The sequence below is a fragment of the Podarcis melisellensis genome (assembly GCF_964234715.1).
Source record: "Podarcis melisellensis genome assembly, chromosome: 2".
Classification (NCBI taxonomy): domain Eukaryota; kingdom Metazoa; phylum Chordata; class Lepidosauria; order Squamata; family Lacertidae; genus Podarcis; species Podarcis melisellensis.
Genome location: NC_138529.1, coordinates 123,557,607 through 123,580,400, shown reverse-complemented (window position 1 = coordinate 123,580,400; position 22,794 = coordinate 123,557,607). Strand labels below are relative to the sequence as shown.

The 22,794-nt window shown below is 46.0% G+C and overlaps 1 protein-coding gene and 1 long non-coding RNA gene across 2 annotated transcripts in view; one reads left to right on the top strand and one right to left on the bottom strand.

The window, feature by feature from the left end:
* LOC309365410 overlaps window positions 1-22,794 on the bottom strand; it is a 61,466-nt gene that overhangs the window by 3,364 nt on the left and 35,308 nt on the right. The window lies entirely within an intron of this gene.
* The window catches only part of LOC309365229 (uncharacterized protein), a 30,743-nt gene continuing 15,965 nt past the window's right edge, over window positions 8,017-22,794 (top strand). Inside the window, exon 1 of the mRNA XM_081903460.1 lies at window positions 8,017-8,095. The gene's annotated coding sequence lies outside the window, so the exon portion shown is untranslated. The remainder of the gene's footprint in view (window positions 8,096-22,794) is intronic.

Here is a 22,794-nt window from a genome sequence, read left to right as displayed (position 1 = left end):
CCACCGGCAAGACGAACCAGTCGTAGCAGAGGCCATCAGGCCAATAAATGCGGTATGGCTCAGTGGGGTCAGGGCTGTGGGACATAGAGCAGATAACAAAAAGAAAAGAGAAAGTCCCTACGGAAATATTAAATGTCCTGGTGAACTTCCTGGGTTAGTCCCGGCACGGAGTTGGGGACGCGGCCCGCGGGCGCCCCTCCCATCCAATTCTTCAGCTGTGCGTTGAGATATCAGCTTCCGGTGTGATATCAGCAGAGCGGTCGTCTGCCAGGCGTCTGGAGATGGTCAGCCGAAGGGAGTTCTCTGGATCTGGTGTTACTGTCCAATCTGAGATGGCTTTCTTCACTCGAGTATGGTGGACCCACGGGGTGATGCCAGCAACCTTCACAGCAGTAGGTGTAGAAAGTAGCACAGTGTATGGTCCCCTCCAACAAGGCTGTAGGGGAGCTCGCTGCCAGTCTTTCACCCACACTTCGTCACCTGGCTCGAACTGATGAAGCGGTTCAGTTAACACACATGGGGTGCGAGCCTGGGTCCACCTGTGGAAACAGGAGAGAACTTGGGAGAGTGACTGCACATAGTTATTCAATTGCATATCTTGGCTAGCATATGGAGTTAACATTCTAACATATGGGACTGGTCTCCCAAACAAAACCTCAAATGGTGACAAGTGGGTCCGCTTTGAAGGGAGACTGCGGACCCTAAGCAATGCTAAGGGCAACATGGCCACCCAATTAGACCCGGTCTCCTGCGTCAGCTTGGACAGCTGATTCTTTAGAGTTCTGTTCATTCTCTCTACTTTTCCAGAACTCTGGGGTCTATAAGCAGTATGCAGCTTCCAGTTGATCTGGAGCGCTTTTGCCAGTCCCTGTAGGACTGCATGAACAAATGCTGGTCCATTATCAGATCCTATGGACCTTGGCAATCCATAGCGAGGGATGATTTCCCTAAGCAGGCACCTGGTTACTTCAAGTGCCTTTTCAGTCTTGGTGGGCCATGCTTCGACCCACCCGGTGTAGGTGCACACTGCCACCAGCAGGTAGCGGTACAGTCCACAACGGGGTAATTCAGTAAAGTCCACGACAAGATCTTCCATAGGTGCCGTTCCACTGTGCTGAATCCCTGGGGGAGCCAGTGGTCCGGTCCTGGGATTATTCTTTTGACACAGCAGGCATTTCCTGGAGATCTGGGCTGCCAGTTGGTAGAGGTGGGCTATGTAGAAGCACTTTTCCAGCTGCTTGGTTGTAGCATCTGGTCCTACGTGGGTTGAATCATGGTATCTCTGAGTAACCTGCCGAGAAAGGGACTCTGGAATCCATATCCTGTCATCAGGGGTAAGGTACCATCCTTCTTTGGACAATGTCAGCTCCTGAGCATCTGCAGTGTCCCTTTCCTGCTTCGTATAAGCTGGCTTGTCAGTGGTGCTTAAAATCTCTTCTGGGACCAGGGCTCCAATGATCGGAGCTGGGGCCAGTTCCCGGGCTGCTTCCTTGGCCACTTTGTCTGCCAATCGATTTCCTCTGGCCACTTCCCCTGGTCCAGTTATGTGTCCATAACAATGGATAACCGCTACCGCTTCAGGCTCCCATACAGCATCCAGAAGGTTCAACAAAGCTTGTGGGTGGGCCACCTGGTTTCCTCTGGAGGTAAGCAAACCTCTCTCTTTCCATAAGGCTCCATGGGCGTGTAAGGTCAGAAATGCATACTTAGAATCAGTATAGATGTTTATCTTCTGTCCCTTTGCCAGGCTCAGGGCTCTGGTAAGCGCAGTTAGTTCTGCCAGCTGGGCCGATGTTCCAGGCGGGAGTGACTTTGCTTCGACCACCTGGTCGTCCAGGGCTACCACTGCATAGCCTGCTTTTCGCTGCCCAGCCTCGACAAAGCTGCTTCCATCCACAAACCATGAAAGCCAGTGGGGGTCTGCTTCGTCTTTGAGATCAGGCCTGCTGGAATATACTTCGTCCATTACTTCAATGCAGTCATGCGTCTTCTCCTCACCTTCTCCTACCGGCAACAGGGTAGCTGGGTTGAGGGCGGTGGTGACCTGGAACTTCAAACGTGGGTGCAACAATAACATCTGGCACTTTCTCATTTTTGCTTGGGAGAGGAAATAGGTGCCCTTCATGTCAAGCAGAGCTGGGACTGCATGCGGGGTCACACAAACAGTGTCTTGGCCAAAAGTAAATTTGTCTGCTTTGTTCAATAGGGTGGCTACTGCCACAACTGCTCTCATGCACGGTGGTAAGCCTTGTTCTGTAGGCGTCAGGCGCTCAGATAGGTATGCCACGGGCTGTTGCCAGCTTCCCAATTTTTGACATAGCACTCCCTTTGCTGTTCCCTGGTCTTCATCCACAAACAGGGAGAAAGGCTTTTCAGGATTTGGGATGCCCAGCGCTGGTGCTTGCTGCAATGCCCTTTTCAGATCCTTGAAGGCCTGTTGTTGCTCTTCTTTCCACACAAAGGGGTCCTTTTCAGTTCCTCTGGTTGATTCATGCAGAGGCTTGGCAATTGTGCTGTAGTTTGGTATCCATATTCTACAGAATCCTGCCGAGCCCAAAAAACCACGAAGTTCCCTGCGATTCTTTGGCTCTGGAATCTGGATGATGGCTTGCTTCCTTTCTTCCCTTAGGGTCCGTCGCTGATGGGATATATCAAATCCAAGGTATTTTACGATGGGTTGGCATATTTGGGCCTTTTTCTTAGATACTCGGTATCCTGCTTCAGCCAGATGATTTAACAAGTCCTTGGTGGCTTCCATACACGTGTCCTCGTCTGAACAGGCCAAAAGAAGGTCATCTGCGTACTGCAACAGAATCCTGTGTGGGCTGGTGGGGAAGCTAGACAGGTCCGAGGCCAATGCAACCCCAAAAAGGGTTGGAGAATTCTTGAAGCCTTGTGGAAGCCTTGTCCACGTGTATTGCACCCTGGTGCCTGTTCCTGGATCTGTCCATTGAAATGCAAACAGGGGTTGGCTTTCTTCTGCCAAACGGCAACAAAAGAATGCATCCTTCAAGTCCAGTACTGTGAAATAACATGCGGTGGGAGGGATTAGACTCAACAGCGTGTAAGGATTGGGCACATTGGGGTGGAGGGTTTCCACGGCTTGGTTAACTAATCTAAGGTCTTGGACCGGGCGATACGAGTTATCTTCCTTCTTCACCGGCAAGAGTGGGGTGTTCCACTGAGATTGACACTGCCTCAGGATGCCATGGCGAAGTAACCGTTCCAAATGTACCCATACTCCTTCTGCAGCTCGCCGGGGGATAGGGTACTGGTTCACAGCCACAGGGTTGGCGAACGGTTTGGGCTTGACTATTATAGGTGGGATGTTCTTTGCCATTCCGGGCGGGTTGCCTTCTGCCCATACACCAGGGTTAACCTTTTGCAGGAGGTCTTCTGGAATAATCCCCTCCTCTTCTTTTACCATCATTAAGCGCCAATGTTCCCTCAAGGGTACCTCTAAGGAGAACTCCCCTGCCGGCCCTGTGGTCATTGCCACTTCCCCTGTTGGTTGGAAGGAGATCTGGGCTTGCAACTTTGATAGCAGGTCTCGGCCCAATAATGGGATAGGGCACTCTGGTATATACAAAAACTTGTGTTGGACCACTTGGCCACCCAGGCGACAGACAACAGATTGCAGGAATGGGGCTCTTTGTGATTTGCCTGTAGCTCCTATTATGTTAATTGTTTGCTTGGTGGGCTTGGACACTGGTACTGGCAAAACAGAGTGGGCGGCTCCTGTGTCAACCATGAAGGGGATGGTTCGGTTCCCTGTTTGTATTTTGACCATGGGCTCACGGGAACCTAAATCAGCTGGGCCCGGTCTGTCCTAATATTCTTCCTCTTCTCTCAGGCTCATTGCGCCGGGTTGTCTCTGGGCTGGAGGGTGCCAGGGAGGCCCTTGTCCACGTCCTCTACCCCTGCCTGCATTTGCCGATGTCCAGGGTCTCAGTCCCTGTCCAGGTCCCTCGGGGATTGGGCCTGGGATTCGCTCTCCTCTTCCTCTTCCACCTGAGTGAGCCTGTGGGCATTCTCTTTTCCAGTGCCCTTCCTGCCGGCAGATGGCGCACTGGTTCCTTCCCAGACGGCCTTGCCCTCCTCCCCGGGCACTTCCTCTTCCCTGAGGGGTGGGTGCGGTAGCCTGTAGCGCCATCAACTTCTTTGCTTGATACTTCTCCTTTTTCTTCTGCGCCTCTTCCTCCCTCTGATTATAGGTGGTTTGAGCCAGTTCTAACATCCACTCTAGGGTGTGGCCCATGAACCCCTCGTTTTTTTGAATCTTTCGACGGACATCGGCTGCCGCTTGCGCTACAAAGGCAGCTTTTAAGATAGGGGCGTTGGCAGCCTCATCTGGGTCCACAGGAGTATACTGGCGGTAAGCTTCCTTCAGGCGTTCTAAATATGCTCCTGGGGCCTCTTCATTTCCCTGCACTACCTCTCTAACCTTTACAAAGTTGGTGGGTTTCCTGGCTGCCCTTCTCATTCCATTTAATACATTCTGGCGGTAGGTAGTGAGGATGTTCTGGCCACCAGTAGTTTGATAATCCCAATTCGGGGTGTTTTCAGGGTACCCTGCTGCGATAGCTGGATCCTGCAATCCCTGCGCTCTCATGTGTGCTCGGGCTTCAGCATGGATGCGCCTAGTCTCTTCTGTGGTTAGCAGCGCATCCATTAAATACTGCACATCATCAAAGGTGGGATTATAAGTTTTAAAAATCCCTTCAAACAGCTTTATGATTTTCGCTGGGTTTTCCTCAAATGAAGGATTTTGATTTCTCCAATTACAGACATCTGCACTCGAAAAGGGTATATGCTGGACCGTGTAGGTCCGTTCTGCTGCTGCCCCATTAGCTCCTGGAGGTCCCGGTGGGTCATAAACCCTTCGGAGGGGTAGTACTCCGGCTGCCTGATCCCTCCTGGTTTTCTCATACTGTCTATGAGACATAACTTTCTTCGCTGCCTGTCCCCACTTACGTTGCCATCTCTTTCTCTTGTCAGGGGTGCAGCATTCTGCTGCCTCAACTAACAAGGGACTCACATCCAATTTTTCCGCATAGGGGCTTACGTATGCCGTAATGCGTTCCTCCTGTTCCGTGGTCCACCTCATATTCTTCTCAGTCCATCTTATCAACTCCTCTATAAATTCCTCTTCATCTTCTTCCTCCTTCTTTTCCTCTAACTCATCATTCATTAACAAGTTGCTGTCCCTTTTTTCTAGACTTGGTGCAGGGCTTGCTTGGGCCTGGGGACCGGCTCCTCCCGGTGCCTGGAGACCTGGGCCTGGGGGATTTGCCAGAGGGGCAGTTGGTGGAGCATAGGGTGACGGTGGTTTGATGACTTCCCCCTCCTCATCTTCTGGATCTGGTATCACTGGGGGCTTTTCTGACTTCCCTGCCGGTCGAACTGCACAAACTGTACTTTGTGGGGCGTCGCCTTGGCAGGCTTTCAACCATGGTGGGTTCTTTTCTACATTGGTTTTCCAAGTAGAAATGTAAGGGATTTGGTCGGGGTGGGCATTCAATATGTTCTGATATAATGGACTGATTAGTTGCAAATCAAAGCTTCCTCCTGACGGCCAATTAGTTTGTGCGGGCCAGTCAACTTCACACAATGTCCTCATTCTCTGTCTTCTTAATTTAATTCCCCAGTCATAACTTTTTGTGGCGGCTTTCCAATTGTTTAAAAAGCATTCCAGGGGACTACATTGGCTTGCCCCAGACCCCATTTTTTTTTTTTTTCCTCTCTTCTTTTTTTTTTTTCTCTCAGATGCTCCGCTCCTAACCGGGTTATAAATTCTTTCACACACCAAATAATACAGATTGTGGCCTGCACGAGGTCGCCCTGGCAGAAAACGCACAACCCTGCAATCGCTCGGCCAAGGGGCACTAATACCCCGGCCCACACTTGACAATTCAATCACCGGAGCATCTGACATGCAACACACCACATACAAATCACATCAATATAATTTCCCCTCCTTCTTCTGTTCCAAAAACCAGTCCCCTTATTCCTGGTGGCTGGCAAGCTGCTGCACAACCAATCCCCTTATTCCTGGTGGCCCTTATTGCCTGTGACACCCTGCCACAACCAGGGGAGGTAGATCAAGCCTCCTGCCCTTTCCCTTGGGCTTTCCTGCCCTTTCCCTTGGGCTTACCTTGCTTCCGCTGCAGACCCCTTCTGGCCAGTTCTCTTTTCTCCCTCGACCTGTGTCTCCACTCCGGAGCGGTGTGGCTGGTTCCCCCCACGAATTGGCAGGGTGCGCGCTTGGAGCCTGCAAAACGCCGATCCGAGCTGTTCACCGAGGTCGAGCCTGGCCCTCCCCGGCCCTCTGGGGTGGGGCAAAGATTCCCGGCCAATGCACCAAGCTGTAGGCTTAGGCCCTTTACCTTGCCAGAGAATTGCTTACCCGCGTCCCCAGGACCGAGAAGAGAATAAAAAAATTCCAGGAAAGTTTCTTCTTTGGAGAAAAGAGTTTTATTGCAAATCTGTGCACAGAGACAGCCAGCAGAATATAGTTTCTGAAATCTGACTGTAAAGCAATACGCATTTGCAAGCCTTCTTATACTTTGAGAGTATTTACCCACCTCCCAGACCTCCCCAATCAGCTGGCAAGTTTTCAACTCATTCCCTTTTAGGGCATATCAATATTTGCTGGCTAAGGCTGCTAGCTAAGCACTTCCTCTGCTGGTTAAGCATTTTCTCTGCTCAGTAAGCACCCCCTCCCACCTCCTTGTACACGTGTCTTCTTTTGCTAGCTAAGCATTCCCTTGTATCTCTTCTTATCTTGCATTACTTAAAGCAGAAGCAAAGCAGGAAACATCTTGCTAGTGGTTTTTAGTTGACAGCAGTTTCTGGCTAGGCAGGAAACGACCTTCTGACCTGTAGCTAACATCAGCAGTTTCAGATAGCTGGTTAGACAGAAAACGGCCTCCTGACCTGTCTGATTTAGACTTTGCAAATAACTGCATTTTTGAGTTTGAGCTTGTGTAGCCATCCTAGCAGAGTGCTGGAATTTACTATGTGTAGATAATATTAATGATTAACCGTTCCCTTCTCCCTTCAACCCTTGATCTAGTAGATCCATTGTTGGTATTTTGCCTTCTTCTGAGATACTTTCCCTCAGTGCTCTGTCATAGTCCAGTGATACTACTCCATTAAATTCACCCGTAATAATTATATTTCTGTCATAAGCCTCAGACATACTTTCCTCCAGTAGTTGGAAGAAATCTCATGTGAAAAGTGGCTCTGAAAGTCCCAGTCCCAAATCTTAATCCTGCCACCCTAAGATATTATAAGCAGGCCCCACATTCCCCTTTCCACCTGCAATAGGGAGGTTAGAACAACACTTAATACCCTGCAGGGATCATAAGAGCCACATATGTGAAATAACACTAGTGAATAGAATAACGTAAACAAGGAAACCAACAACAGTATTAAAAGAGAGAAAAACTGGATTTGAAATGACCCAACCACAAGATGAAAAGTCTCCCTACTAAATGAGGGAAGGGGGAGGCAGGGGGGGGGCCTTTTGAAGTCTCCCTGCTGGCAAGGGCGCCTCTGTCTGTCTGGAATCCCCCACTGCCTCTGAATCCAGGGGGTGGTCTTTTAACGGGGGGAGGGGAGGGCTGGTGTTTGAAGCTGGGCTTGGCTGTTAGGGGGCTTAGCTCAGCAATGCAGCAGTTGCTCTGCATGCAGAAGGACCCCGGTTGAGTGCTTGGCATGCAGAAGGAGGCCCAGAAGGAGAGCCTCCCCCTCCCTGCCTCCCCCAGTGAGACTCCCCGTGAGGAGGAGAGGCAGTTGGGGGGAGGGGGCCGGGTCCCCATGGAGCCCCCAGAGCAGGAGGCCAGAGGCAGCGCCGTCCCGTCTCCTTCCCCTCCGGACACAGGGAGGGGCTGCTCTAAATTCGTAGCTCTAGGGATGCGCGCGTCTGAAAAGTGTCGCCGGAAGTGTCGCCGCGAAAGGCGCCGGAAGTTCCCAGACCGGGAAAGAAGGAGGGGCGTCGCTGAAGAACCCCCCCCCGCCGCCGCCGCCCCCCTTTCTATTGCAGACAAGGAAAGCGGACTAATCTGGAGCCAGGGAGGCGGAGGACCAAGAGGTAAAGAGGGAGAGGAGGGGGGAATAGAGGAGGGTCATGAGAGGGGAGGACAAAGAGACCCCCTGGGGCCCGTCGACAGGGGCCCCGACCCAGGCCCCGACCCAGGGGGGAAGGGGGGACCCAACACCTGCAGGGATCCACACCTGGCAAGATCTCCTGGGCAGCAGCAGCACCGCCAGACTCCCCTTTCTCTTTCCTGGGGGGCCGAGAGATGCTCAGCTGCCCTGCCCCCCCCCCGATGCCTGGGCGGGAAGGGGAAGGAGGACCCCAAGCAGGGCTGGGGGTGGGGCTGAGGCCCCCCATTCTCCCTGGGGTCGTGGGGCGCCTGGCTGGGGAAAGGGAGAGAGGGAGTCCAGGGAAGGGTTAATGGAAGGGGGAGGAGCCTCGACAGAGACCCCTCCCCTTCCATCACATCTTATTCCCCAGTCTCCCTGCTGGCAGTCCCAGATCAGCATTGCCATACAGGATTGTCCTGAATACCACCATTTGCTAGCCAAGGCCAAACCCAAAAGTCCCACTGAGATGATGATTGATAATATTGTCATTTATCCATTTTAGACCCCTAAGTAGTAGCAATTGCAAGGACATTGTGCTGCTCTCCTCTGTACAGTTCCACCCCTATTTCAGACCTTGTGGCCGATTTAAATGTTTAGTTGCTACTAACATTACAGCGTTTAGCTGGTAAGTTATCGCAGTGTTGAAAAGCAGGTGTTGCCTAGCCCTTGCACACATTATGATTCGTAACATATTGCCAGCTCAGTATTAGGAAACAGTTATCATGATGTAAACTTCAAGCCAGTCTTGGGCAATATACCAATATATCGCCCAGCTCTAATCATGACCTATATTTCTGACCCAGTGTACCACTGCTGATTTTACCAGTTTGTCCCCAGGAATCCCTGGGGTCGTGGGGCGCCTGGCTGGGTCCCTTTTGGGAAACGGAGAGAGGGAGTCCATGGAAGGGTTAAAGGAAGGGGAGGGGCCTCGACAGAGACCCCTCCCCTTCCAGCACCCCTGACCCCCCATCACCCAGCCTCCCTGCTGAGGGTGTTGGCTGTCCCAGATCATCTGTATTCACTACGACTTATCTCCATACTTTGGATTGTCCTGAATACTACCAATTATATCATAGCACAAACTCAAAAGTCCTTCTAGGATGCATCTTGGCTTCCCTGCTGATGAAACTGAGTGTGTGATGATTGATAATATTTTCATTTATCCGTTTCAGACCCCTAAGTAGTGGCAGCTGCCAGGACATTGTCCTGTTCGCCTCTATATAGTTCCAGCCTTATTTCAGACATTGTGGTAGATTGCAATCAGGGTGGATTTGATATAAGTCAAATTGATTTCAATCACAATTTACGGTAAATCACTAGTCAGTATGATTCTATTTAAATCAAAAATTTCTGATTTGGTTACAGTATTAGAAATACATAGACAGATAATTATGAAATCATTCTGAGGTTTAATAAGTTAACTGTCTATATTTGGACAACATTTCTGCTGCAATTTATTGGAAGGAGAAAAATAATCATTTCCTTAATAACAACTTAAGCAATTTATTTAACTAAAACAATAATATTATAGCATGTTGGTAAACATTTTTTTTAATAAACAACAACCAAGCAGGCTGAGCACACATGAAAAACTCAGAACTTAAGCATTTCACCACCTCCACTACCAGCCACCCCTTTGGATTGGCTTCTGCATCCAGGTGCCTATTCTGTACAGTTAAGTGTTAGTGCGGTTGTTGGAACCCAGTGGGATTGGGAAGAGGTTGCCAGCCCTGAAGAGCCTTCAGAGCTTGCCTCAAGTCTGACTTGCACAATTATTACACAAAGACCCCAAGATGTGTGGAGTATTCTGCTCACAAGGTTGCGCTTTCGTTTTTACTGCTTCACACTTAGCTACTTGTGCAGATCTCTTCCACTGCAAACCATCTGTTCATTGAACCACTTAGAATTTAAGGGGTTAATTCTGTGTATATAAATCTGCAAAGGAACAATGGGATTAAGGTTTTCTGTCAACTCTGTATGTTTATTTTATAACATTTTTCCTGTGAAGAAAAGGCATGTTATCTCTGCAGACACAAATTCACACTTTTGAGAATGGCAAAAACAAGCATCTGTGACAATATCTTCTCATTAGAAAAACTTCTCCAAATAATCTTACAGAAACCTCTGGAAGAGCATGACACTGTGAATGGATTAATGGAATTCATTTACCCAAAAAATTAAATATTGCATATAAAGCCCCCAAATATCATACAGAAGGAGACTGTCTCCAGCAGGAATAGATCACAGGAGGCGGTCTACAGCAGAAAACCTGTCCCCAAGGATACCTGTTAATGGTCACTAACTGCATTACCTGCGCAGCCTGGCCATTCTTTTGTGATGGTAAATACTTTGGTTCCTGAATCCAGGTCACAGGCCCACCCTGTTCATACCTCCTTAAGGCGGTATTTGTAAGCACAAAGACAATGAGAAGGCTTCCATTTGCCTCCTTTACTGCAGAGGAATGTTTGAGTACGTTTCCGAGCACAATTCAAAGTGTTGGTGCTGACCTTTCAAGCCCTAAACAGCCTCAGTCCTGTATACCTGAAGGAGCATCTCCACCCCCAATGTTCTGCCCGGACACTGAGGTCCAGTTCCAAGGGCCTTCTGGCGGTTCCCTCCCTGCGAGAAGTGAGGTTACAGGGAACCAGGCAGAGGGCCTTCTTGGTAGTGGCGCTCGCCCTGTGGAATATACCTCCCATCCGATGTCAAGGAATTAAGCAGCTATCTTATTTTTAAGAGACATCTGAAGGCAGCCCTGTTTAGGGAAGTTCTTAATATTTAATGCTTTACTGTTTTTAACACTCGATTGGGAGCCGCCCAGAGTGGCTGGGGAAACTCAGCCAGATGGGCAGGGTATAAATAATCAATTATTATCGCTATTATTATTAGTCTGTGGTGCTCAATGTTTAGGTATAGTAAATACTAGGATTTAATTAGAAGTTGTGTGTTTCTCCTTCATTTTTGGAGGGGGAAATGTGCGTCCTTGTCAGTGTTTGTAAAAAGCAAAAAAAAAAAAAAAAAAAGAAGGAAAGGGTTCTGACCTCCCTTTGTCTTCTCAGTCTCCTTGTCGGCACAAAAAGAGCCAATGAGAATATCCTTGCAGAGTTTTATTCTTAAAAGTCTTTGTGCAAAACACGACTGAATAACTATACACACCAGCACCAACCAACCCAAACACCAGCCTCAGCAACAAACTAACATTTCTCACTTATATATACAACTTGGTGCAGACCGCTGAGTCATGCTGACCCAGCTTTATTCGCATTAAAGAAACAGCGGCCATTTTAGCTGTGACAGTCCTATGGGGCGAAAAATACGGTACTTAACACTTAGCTTCTGTTACACATTATATCCACATAAGTCAATAGAAAAAGTATAAAGAGATGATGTTCAAGATGTGCCCTTTGGGAAATTTGGTTTTGGCAAACGCAAAACAACATCCTTGAAATCATATTATATTTAGAAATGACTTTGGCCACGTAGTAAACAACAGGTTTTTTCTTTTCAAATTTAATGAGTTTAGAGATTATTGTACACTAAGCGGGGCACTTTTATACATATCACATGTGTCCCATGTCTTAGTGTATCAAAGTGCCCCAACGGACATTTTCAAAAATCTAACAATTGTTAATAAAGCCACTGAAGTTATTTGAAAATCACCTGTAATCCTGATTACTGAGTGGAATAACTTACCTTTGGTATTTTTAAATCTTTTTTTAAAAAATAATATTAATTACTTTTAATCCTTACAAAAAAAGAGAAAAGAAAAGAAAAAGCGAAGAAACAAAAGAAAGAAAAAACAATACAATACAATATATAAACAATACACAACACGACATTAACACATTAAACAAAACAACAACAAAAACAATTCAAAAGGAACACACATCATACCATCTCAATACCCTCTCTTTCATTCCCTTGTTTCATCGACCTCCTCTCACCTCCCATTTGTATAAATTATTTCAGCAAGTCCTTTCCATCTTTCTCTATTTTCTGTCATATAGTTATCTCAACATATTTTAACCTTATTTTCCATTAATACTAAAATACTTATTTATGCTTAATTCCTTATAACATTTCTACTAAAGCCATATAATTTCATTCCAACATTTTTCTAACACTCATTAATTTTACATTACAGTGGTGCCTCGCAAGACGAAAATAATCCGTTCCCCGAGTCTCTTCGTCTTGCGGTTTTTCTCGTCTTGCGAAGCAAGCCCATTGACGGCTTAGCGGCTTAGCGCTATTAGCGGCTTAGCGGATAAGTGGCTTAGCGGCTTAGAAAAAGGGGGGGAGGGGGAAAAAACCACAGGAACTCGCAAGACATTTTTGTCTTGCAAAGCAAGCCCATAGGAAATTCGTTTTGCGAAGCACCTCCAAAACGGAAGACTCTTTCGTCTAGCGAGTTTTCCGTCTTGCGAGGCATCCGTCTTGCGGGGCACCACTGTATTTCCATAGATAAACTTTAAATTTTTCCAATCTTCTCCCACCGTCTCCTCTCCCTGGTCTCGGACCCTGCCAGTCATCTCCGTCAATTCCATATAGTCCATCAACCTGGTGATCTTCTGTCCGAGGCTCTTAACTCTTTTCCAAGTCCCTTCTGTAAGTCTTCTTCATATTTATACATGCACTTTGCTTTGTCTTCTGCTGATCTTGTTCTTATTTTCCTTCCTTTGATGCTGAAGAGTAGATCTTGGGGAAATTCCCACCTAGCAATGTTTTTATTCCTTCTCGACAGCTCAGCCAAATCTCCATAGTTAAAACTAAGATCCCAAAGATATTTCAGGACGTATTTCAAAGTTCCTCTAAATCTGGAGGTCCCCACAACTCCAGTCTCCTCCTGACCCAAGTCCAGGTCCCAGAGGTCAATAAATCCCTGCATGAAGGGATCTATCCAACTTTCCTTCTCCAGTCCAAGCGGGGCTATAATCCTCAAAATCTGACTTTCCCTAAATTCAATCATAAAAGGCATCAACTTACAGTCATCAAATTACATCTGTGAGGCTGGGGCTCTCTCCCTGTCCACTTGTGCTATTTTAGGTTCAACAACGACAACTTTCTCCCCGCCTTCTCTACAATTTGCCATGTCAAAGTAGATCCCTGTATCGATTCCTGAATAGTTTCTGTATTAATGTTCGCTTTTTGTCCAAAATTAGTCACTTTTTGTCCCAAGTTATCAATTTTTATAGTCATCACATCCGTCTTATGGAGTTGTTCCAGTGAGTCATTTATCTTACATAATGCAACCACTAAGGCTTCTTCTGTCAACATTCTTAACAATCCAAGGTCAGTCCCAGATTCTCACAGTTTTTTATCTTGCAGCTGGAGATCCCCCCAGCTCAACTCATGTAACAATTTCAAAAGCTTCTTCTAGAGGGAAACAATTTCGATTTGTATCAATCCTTTTAAGCACAGTTCAAACAATAAAGTTAGTTTCAATTTTCACTCCTTTTTAAACGCAGAGGGAGACAATGGAAACAATGTATTTCTCTTATTTAACTAGCTGTCAACGAACGATCTATTCACATTCAATGGGCAATTCCAAAACGTCGGTCTTACTAGCAGCCCGTTTCCAGGTTCAGAGCGGTGGTAATTTGACTTTCTTCACTCTCTCCTGCAGGCTTACACGATCCAAAATTTCCCCCCTCTTCTCCTGCTTCCAAGGGGGGTTTAGTGATTTTAACCAATGGAAGTTTAATCCTTTACGGAAGGCTTTCCAAGACTTTAGCTTGCAGCCTGTTTGCTTCAGTCTATTTACAAAAAGGGGAGGCGGACTTCCTGTTTGAAACCTCCCCGTTTCAGTGCCAAATTAAGACATTTAAAGATCCAATTTTCCGTTCTACTCACGGGTAGTTGTTTTAGAATCAAATTGTCCACAGGAAAAAGCCAGTGCTCTGCGGCAACAGCAATGCGGCTTCACTCCGTGAAAGAAGCAGTCAATTCGAAGCACCACGCCACTCACCCCACGTCGCTCCTGATCCCCGAAAACGGGTTTCCCCGCGAGTAGAGGAGGCGCAAAAGGTGCCAGCTGAATTCCCGGTTCACAGGCTTCTCCTGCCTGTGATTTTTAGTGGGTCTCCACCTTTGCCGTGGCGGCCAGACCCAGATTTCCATAAAGCAAGTTCCTCTCGATCAGAGGAATTCAGCCATTACTGGAGGCGCTAACCCTTAGTGTATCAAAGTGCGCCAACGGACATTTTCAAAAATCTAACAATTGTTAATAAAGCCACTGAGCTTATCTGAAAATCACCTGTAATCCTGATTACTGAGTGGAATAACTTACCTTTGGTATTTTTAAACCTTAACTAAATGACGTAAAAAAGTGTTGGAACACTTTTACATTTCACATAATTTTTAGATGGTCGTGCTAAAAACACACCTACTCTCTTCAAACGCCAACGGCTAACTAGCAGCCAGCACAGTCGCAACTGTTCTACTCATACATGTATAGGCACATTTGGGTGATGTCGCGACAGGAATATCATTTCTTGATATTGAAATATTGTTGGTGTGTCAATGTGCCCCACCTCCCCCATTCTGCATTTTCAGAGGAGGGGGAAGAAGGGGGAAGTGTGTCCCACCAGATAAGACTCCCATCCTCCCTGGACATGGGCCATCCTTGCTTGGGCAGTGGGTACGAGTCCAACCACATCTGGAGGGCCAGAGGTGCCTCAACTCAGCATAGAAGGTTCCTCTAGGCCTCAGTCTTACTTGGGAGTTGGTGAAATTGGATCTTAAGCGTTCTTGAGGCATTTCCAAGGGATTGTGATTGGTATCCAGATCCTAACAGTATAAAGCCAAGATGTTCCCACTGAGCAGTTTATCAACCCTGCAGGCCGCTGGGGAAGACCTTCTGAAGGAAATGGTTTGTCCCCAAAGTTTCTTCCTTCCTTTCTCCACTGCTGCTGCCCACACTAAAGGAATGTCTGGATGAAATCCCAGGGATTGTCTGGCTCCTATGTCCAGTTGATATTCTAGAATAAAGTGTGGCTAAGATTCTGAGTCACAATCGTGGCTTAGAAATACAGCCAGGGAATATGAAACTGATTTGAAGATTGGTTTCTTCATTACACTTTATTATTATTATTATTATTATTATTATTACATTCAGGAGGACACAACACGGGTTTCATCTTCTTTCTTTTCTTTCCAACAATCAGTGTTATTCACCTTTAATACTCACCTATTTCAGTGTCACACATATTTTTATCTTGTTATATTCAGATGACGAGAGGTATAACAATTTAATAAATAATTCCCAGGTGGAGCAGAGCTACAATATCCAGAAGCCCTAGGCCACCCAGGGCAAAGGAGGAAGAACAGCGAGAGAGGCCTGGACAGGGAATCTCCGCTAAGATAAGCCAGTGTCAGGAGGCAGGTGTGAGACCCAGTGGCATATAATTATTATAAATCATAATTGGGGTGGGTGTCTCAATCTGGCCTTCCCAGCGGTCAAGCTCCAGCTGCTTTCCTTCTGCATCTCCAGCTCTCTCCATTCCATAATGCAAGGCTGAGAGATGGAGGTCCAACCCCAAGAACATTCTCCAACTGAGCACCAAGCCTTGTCACTAGACTTATATTTGGGTCTCCCAAAATGGTCAGTATGCACCTCCTGAGGCCAAAGGGACTGTGCAGGTGATGAATAAAGATCTAGAGGTCGAAGGGGACAAAATGTGGCCCAAGGGGTGGAGGATTATAGTGCAGCGGATGAAGAACTTCATGATGAACTTATGTCCCATTAAACTTTAATTAGTTTAATGTAAATGCCCAGTGCACTTCCTTCTTTAAAAGTCTCACCACGGCAGAGTATTTCGCGCAGCAGCTAAGAAGGGCAGGAGAGGCAGCATCTTCCCAAAAAGAGTCCTGGAGCATGCGGTTTGTAAATCAAAAATAAGGTTTATTTACAAAACACAAGAAAACAAACCCGGCGACGAACCACACATCTCAGCAAAACACACACCCAAAAGAGAAGAAGGGAGAACAAACAAACAGGGGGACTATTTATACAGACTCATGTTCCTGGAAGCCTAATGACCTCCAGCTGCTCAGTGATTAGAGCGTTTCTGCTACTCTTTTAACCCTTTGATAGCAACACCCCCTCTCGCTCGTAACACTGAGCTGTACCAACCTTAATACAAATTTAAACCTGAACAGAAACATTTATGAGATTGCGGACTCAAAGCTTTTGTAAAACCGTCTGCGAGATTTTCTTGGCTTGGACAATATTTTAGTTCAATTAAACCTTGTTTTACACTTTGGCATACATTTTGATAACGGATATCCAAGTGTTTTGTGTGTGCCTTGAATTGACCTGATTTAGCTAGTTTAATACAAGGTTGATTGTCTTCCCACACTCTGATAGGTAGGGAACATTCTCCAAACAATTCTTGTACCAGTTGCTTATAAAATTCCAGTTCTCTACATATATCTGATAATGCATTAAACTCTGATTCAGTTGAACTTAAAGCTATAAGTGATTGCTTTCTTGATCTCCAACCAATTAGTGCATTTCCAAATTTTATCGCCATTCCTGACACTGATTTTCTATCTGGTCCAGCATCTGCCCAACTGCTGTCGGCCCAACATTCAAGTTGTGTGCTGCCCTCTGCTGATAGTTTTAAGCGAAAGCTTTTGGTAGTTTGGAGATACCTTAAAACTCTTTTTACTCCTTGCCAAGCATGCATTGATGGTTTTTCAGCTTGTCTACACAGCATGTTGACAGCATATGTTATATCGGGTCGAGTCCACTGTGCAATGTGGAGTAGACTGCCTATCGCTGACTGGTAAACCCCGGGATTACAGAACTCTGCCTTTTGCTCAGTTTGAGCATCCTTTGTGTAACTTAACTCCATTGGGGTTTTAACACCAGCACAGTTGTCCATTTTAAACCTTTCCAGCAACTGCTGGATTTTAGCTTCTTGGCTAAGCCAATAGTTACCATTTTCATCTTGCTGAATTTTAACTCCTAGATAAACAGATACATTGCCTAGTGATTTTATCTGAAACCTTTCTCCAAGCTTTGTGGCAAATTGTTGTGCAAGTTTATCATCCTTTCCACTGTATAATAAATCGTCAACAAATATCAAAACTGCTTCTTGTTCACATCCCGAGCCTTTTAGATAAAGACACGCATCTGCTGCGCTCTTTCTGAACCCCATGCTCTCTAGAGCATCGTTTAAGCAGGAATTCCAATTACGGGCGGACTGTTTCAACCCATAAATGGATTTGTGTAGGCGCCAGACCTGGTTTGGCTTGTCTCCTTCAAAACCTGGTGGTGGTGTCATATAGACTTCCTCCTGTAAGTCTGCATTTAAATAAGCCACATTGACATCAAAATGAAACAGCTTATTTCCTTTCTTAGCTGACGAGGCTAGGAGCATTCTTAATGACTCCGATCTTGAAGTAGGGGCATAGATTTGAGAATAGTGAACACCTTTGCGCTGCGAAAACCCTTTTGCAACTAGTCGGGCTTTATATTGCAACTCTTCAGTAGTTGTGGGCTTTAAACGATATACCCATCGACAACCTACAGCTTGTTGCCCTTTTGGAAGCTCTGTACTTGTAAACACACCGAGAGACTTCATTGAAGCCATCTCTTTTTCCATTGCTTCCTGCCACTTTACGGCTTCTGAGCTTGGAAGCTGTTGTACTTCCATATAGCTTTCTGGCTCACACTGTGCCATATTTACGTATACACTTGTCACCTTAAACCGCTCTGGCGGCTTGCCCTTCGTGGCGCGTTTTGACCTGCGTAATTGCTCCTCTTGTGCCCCCTCTGACCGTTGGCTGTCAGAATCTGTCTCAGACTTTATGTCTGGACGTGCCTCTAGGGATAAAGACCTCCGTTTAGATACCTCCCTTGGGCTCGGTGTTGCAGGTGACCTGCTTTGCTTTTGCTGTCTGCTAGGCCTACTGACTGGCGAAGTTGGAGCACTCCTAGATTCTGGCTTTTCTACCTTAGGAGAAGAACCTCGTGCCTGATCAGAATCTGCATCTGAACCATGTGCACCATCCCCTTCTGGCTCACCACTCTCTGGACTTTCTTTCTCAGCATGAATGCCTAAATCATCTCTCAAAATGTCAGGGTTAGCATGTAAGTGAGTCCATCCGGATTGCTCACAAAAATCAGCGCTCCTACTGAGGACCACTCTTGTAGTATCCCCATCTGGGTCCACAAACCTCCAAGATTTGGCATGTGGTTCGTACCCGCAAAAGATGAGTTTCCTAGCCCTTGGACTTCCCTTTTTCCTTAACGCTTTTGGGATAAGTACATAGGCTTGAGATCCAAACACCCGAAAGTAATTAACTTTGGGCTTCTTCCCATATAAAGCAAAATAAGGCGTCGTAGCAATTACCGAATTATATACTCGGTTCAGAATATGAGTAGCCGCCTGCCAGGCTTCCGCCCAGTAACTCTGAGGAAGTTTAGCATCAAACAACATAGAGTTTGCTAAGTCTTGCAGAACCCTATTTTTACGTTCGGCCACGCCTCCTTCTTGGGGGGAATAAGGTGTAGACAGACGATGCTTAATTCCCTTTTTCTTAAAGAAATTCTGCAACACAGACCCGGTAAATTCTGACCCTCTGTCTGTCTGAAAAGCAAGTACTCTAGTACCGAATTCAAGTTCTACTGCATGAACCCAATTTTTAACTGTTTCTGCAGTATCTGCTTTTGTTTTGAGAGGAAAAAACCATGTAACCTTTGTTTTGTCATCCGAGAGACACAGTGCATACTTTGAACCTCCCATGCTAGCAACAGGCATTGGGCCACATAGGTCCATATGCACAAGTTGGAATACTTTGTCAGATTTCCTATCTGAACTGGGATAGCTGCATCTATGAACCTTCGCACTTTTGCATGCAGTACAATCCAAATACTTAGTACATTTGTTCAATTTGCACCCTTCTGATAATTCAGGTTGCCTTTTAACATACTGAAAATTAATATGCCCTAAACGGCGGTGCCATAAATGAACACAAGAATTATGGGTAGGCGTGTTCACACAACCAGCATGAACCTGTTCAACTTCATCTGGACTTGTCTCAAAATAATATAACCCATTTCTGCATTCCACCTGCAAAAGAGATACGTTATTCTTTGAAATAGTGCAAACCCCATTTTCAAACACAGTTTTAAACCCATTTCTATCAAGTTCTGACACAGACAAAATACACCCCTGCAGTCCCTTTAGCACGTAGGCATCAATTTCTGTTTGCAAACAATTCAAGAACACTGTGCCTACAGTCTCTAAGGAACGTTTAGTTGAATCTGCCATTGTCACAACTTTAGGGGTTTGCAAATGTCTGCAATTCTGCAAGCGTACACTAGATGGCGCCACCAGGTGGTGAGATGCACCACTGTCGATCAACCAGCATAGATTGCTGCCTTGGCCACGCCCTTGCATCAACGCCATTGCTGAAGCCATGTGCTGTGTGCTGTGGGAGTAGCCACGACCTCCTCCTCTTCTTCGACGTCCCCTGGAACTCCTTGTCTGGTAACTAGGGGTTACGGCCTTGTTGCTGTCTTGACCAGGTTCACGTGTGCAATTCCTGATTAGATGGGAAGGGGAACCACAGCGAAAACAGTGTCTAGCTGCAAAAGCATTTACTGTGTGCTCAAACTCAGCATCAACACTCTTAGGCACAGCATAACTCCCCTTTAAAGACAAACCTCTTTCTCTTTGCCTTTTATCCTGTTCATCCGCAAGCCGAGAAGAAATGTATTCAAGGGTTAATTCAGTTGAAGGCATAGCTTCCAAAGTTAGAGCTAGAGTCTCATAGCTTTTATCAAGAGAAGACAACAATATGTATGACTGCTGCTCCATAGAGAAAGGAATGCCCAGCTGTCTTAGTTGATTAAAGGCAGACACCATTTTGGCAATATGTTCTTTCACACACGCTCCCGGTTGGAGACGTAAATCAAACAAACATCTTGTAGCATGGATCTTGGCCCCCGCAGTGTTTCTGGAATTTAACCGCTGCAGAACCGTCCAGACCTCATGCGTGTTCTTTAACTCAGAAACATAAGGCATTTGCTCTGGTCCCACTGCCAAAACTAGTAGACCTTGGGCTTTCCTGCTGCTGCTGCTTTGTCTTCTGCAGACGCGTCTGCAGCTGCCTGTAAAGGCGGTGCTTCAGTACAACTCCACAACTCTTTTGCTTGCAACCAAACCCTTACTCTAGCCTTCCAATCTTGCCAATTTTTCCCATTGAGTCGCGTAAACGGGACAGTAAAACTTTCCTGGGACTCTGCCATCCTCCCTGGGGCTTAGGAACGATACTCACACACCTGTAGACCGTCTCCCAGCTGCTGAGGTGGCTCCTTGAGGAATCAGACGTCTTCCAGCGAGTACAAACTGCGCAGTGCCTCTTTAAAACTTTTCTAGGCACGTTGCAGGACTCAAGCTGCTTTGAAGGCTTTCGTTGTCGGCAACCGCTTCTGTCTTCACTCCAGTCCTTGCATAAATCACTCTGAACTGCTCTCCTTATCTCCTTCTTGACGTACAAACAACCATAACCTGTCCCATTAAACTTTAATTAGTTTAATGTAAATGCCCAGTGCACTTCCTTCTTTAAAAGTCTCACCACGGCAGAGTATTTCGCGCAGCAGCTAAGAAGGGCAGGAGAGGCAGCATCTTCCCAAAAAGAGTCCTGGAGCATGCGGTTTGTAAATCAAAAATAAGGTTTATTTACAAAACACAAGAAAACAAACCCGGCGACGAACCACACATCTCAGCAAAACACACACCCAAAAGAGAAGAAGGGAGAACAAACAAACAGGGGGACTATTTATACAGACTCATGTTCCTGGAAGCCTAATGACCTCCAGCTGCTCAGTGATTAGAGCGTTTCTGCTACTCTTTTAACCCTTTGATAGCAACAACTTAGGACCCTGATAAATATTGACCAGGTTCATGGAACATAGAGCAGCTCCCTTTCCTGTGAGAAACCACTTTTTATAAAACGTAAACCCCCACATTTCAACCGTATTCTAACATAATGCTGCTTCATTAACATTAAAGGTTATAGAAGGCTGATGATGCATGACCATTATTTTAGATTATTTCATTTGCCTTTCCTAAAAATTTGGAACATATGGAGGACAGGAGAGATTGTAAAAGACGTTGAAATAAGAGCAGGTGCTAATTGTAATAGTACTTTGTTCTCTTCCTAGAAATCAAATAGGATTTTCTTCCCACCGAATCGAATGAAGACAATGGAGAAGGCAGTCAGAATCCTGGAGGGCCATGTCCAATGGAACTAACGAGAAACCATTTAAATAAGTGGAGTTTGAAAAGAGAGAACATAAAGAATTTGAAAGTATGGAGTGTGGAAGGAGCTTCACTGACAGTGGAAAACTTAGAAATCATCAATGGACTCACACAGGGGAGAAACCATTTGAATGTATGGAGTGTGGAAAGAGCTTCACTACTAGTGGAAGCCTTAGAATTCATCAACGGAGTCACACAGGGGAGAAACCATTTAAATGCATGGAATGTGGAAAGAGCTTCAGTCAGAGTGGACACCTTAGAAAACATCAACGAACTCACACAGGGGAGACACCATTTAAATGCATGGAATGTGGAAAGAGTTTCAGTCAGAGTGGACACCTTAGAATTCATCAACGGAGTCACACTGGGGAGAAACCATTTAAATGCATGGAGTGTGGAAAGAACTTCAGTCAGAGTGGACACCTTATAATTCATCAACTGAGTCACACGGGAGAAACCATTTAATTGCATGGAGTGTGGAAAGAGCTTCAGTGGGATTGGAGAGCTTAGAATTCATCAACGGAGTCACACAGGGGAGAAATCATTTAAATGCATGGAGTGTGGAAAGAGCTTCTCTCAGAGTGGACACCTTAGAAAACATCAACGAACTCACACAGGGGAGACACCATTTAAATGCATGGAATGTGGAAAGAGTTTCAGTCAGAGTGGAGACCTTAGAATTCATCAACGGAGTCACACAGGGGAGAAACCATTTAAATGCATGGAGTGTGGAAAGAGCTTCAGTCAGAGTGGAAACCTTAGAATTCATCAACGGAGTCACACGGGAGAAACCATTTAAATGCATGGAGTGTGGAAAGAGCTTCAGTCAGAGTGGAGACCTTAGAATTCATCAATTAAGCAGAGGCTTCACAACTATATGTCAGGAGTGCTCTGATGGTGTTTCATGCTTGGCAGGGGGTTGGAGTCGATGGCCCTTGTGGTCTCTTCCAACTCTATGATTCTATGATTCTAAATGCATGGAGTGTGGAAAGAGCTTAAGTCAGAGTGGACACCTTAGAATTCATCAACGGAGTCACACAGGGGAGAAACCCTTTAAATGCATGGAGTGTGGAAAGAGCTTCAATAGAAGTGGACACCTTAGCAAACACCATTGAACTCACAGAGCGAAAACCACTTACTTATATAGAGTGTAGATAGCTCTTCAATCCTGGACACACAAAGGAAACATCAATGGACACACAAGGAGGAGAAGCTTTAAGAGTTGAAACCCAACAAACTGAAAAAGCAGAAATGATTTGAATGGAAGGAGTGTGGGAAGTTCTTCTATTACTTTATATGTATATAATTTTATATGCAATTTATTTTTATATGGAATTTATTTACAAATTGCTACCTATTTTCCAGATGC